This window comes from Orycteropus afer, unplaced genomic scaffold, assembly GCF_000298275.1.
Source record: "Orycteropus afer afer isolate SDZICR_OR568_19922 unplaced genomic scaffold, OryAfe1.0 scaffold00066, whole genome shotgun sequence".
Classification (NCBI taxonomy): domain Eukaryota; kingdom Metazoa; phylum Chordata; class Mammalia; order Tubulidentata; family Orycteropodidae; genus Orycteropus; species Orycteropus afer.
Genome location: NW_006921653.1, coordinates 2,185,951 through 2,187,240, shown reverse-complemented (window position 1 = coordinate 2,187,240; position 1,290 = coordinate 2,185,951).

Genomic DNA, 1,290 nt, shown 5'->3' with positions numbered 1-1,290 from the left:
ATTGAGCTTGATGTCCCCTGCAACTATGGTCCCAAGCCTGCAGGATCAACTACTCAATCCCTCTGGGTACCTGGCTATGACCAAGCAGTGACCACAACCTTCCCCTTGTCAACTCTACTATACACCTGGGAATTCTGATCATTGACATAAACTTATAGGACCATTGTCTGCCAACCCTGTATATGTTCTTGGATACAATCCTCATTTCATAGACATACCTAATTGTTCAGCCTGTCCACCCATCTATCCACCTATATATCCATGCTTGCCTTCACTGACAATGCAGTACTGTATGTGCAAAAGGTTCATATTTGTTGTCAGTACCTCCCATGTACCTCTCTGTGTCTTTCTCATCCTCAATGCTGCTATATTGATCACTCACATTTGATACATTCCCCTTCTCTTCACCCAAATCACTACTTAACTCTACGTATCTAACAGCATTCCCTCCTCTTCCCCCCACCCCTAGTAACCAACAAAGAAAATTTCTGTCTATAGATAAACCTTTCCTTAACTTTTACAATAACGAACTAATATTTGTCCTTTTGTGATTGAATTATTTCACTCAGCATAATATCCTCCAAGTTCATCCACATTATGCCGTGTTTTGCAGATTCTACATTTTTCTTTAGCATTGCATAGCATTCCATTGTGTGTATGTACCATAGTTTGGTTACCCATTCCTCCGTTGATGGACATCTAAGTTGTTTCCATCTTTTGGCTATTGTATAGTCTATTTATACCAAATATTAGGGCCCTTAAATTTGCCCCTAGATTTTCCTAGAGGAACTGTGTAGTTTTAGGTTTCACATTTAAGTCTTTGATCCATCTGGAGTTCGTTTTTGTGCATGCTGTGAGGTACAGATATTATTACAACAGTCCATTCTATCTTGCAACTCTCTTAACTTCCTCAACATTTAGAAGTTCTGTGACTACACAGTCTTTTCCCTCTTTGTTTGTAGTTGTCCTCACTTGCCAATTGATACTTCTGGTTCCCTGTTTACAATCTTGTAAGCTCATTTTACTTTGGATATGTCTATAGCTGTGGTTTCTGGATTATGGCATCTTGTGTATTAATGGTCAGTTGTTATTTGCTATTTTTGGTTCTTTGTTCAAAGGACACCCTTTAGCCTCTCTTGTAAGGTTGGTCTGGTTTTCACAAATTCCCTTAGATTCTGCTTATCTGGAAATCTCCAATTTCACCATCATACTTGAGGGACAATTTTGCTGGATATTTAATTCTTGGTTGAAAATTTTTCTCTTTCAAGGTTTTATATATACCATCCCATT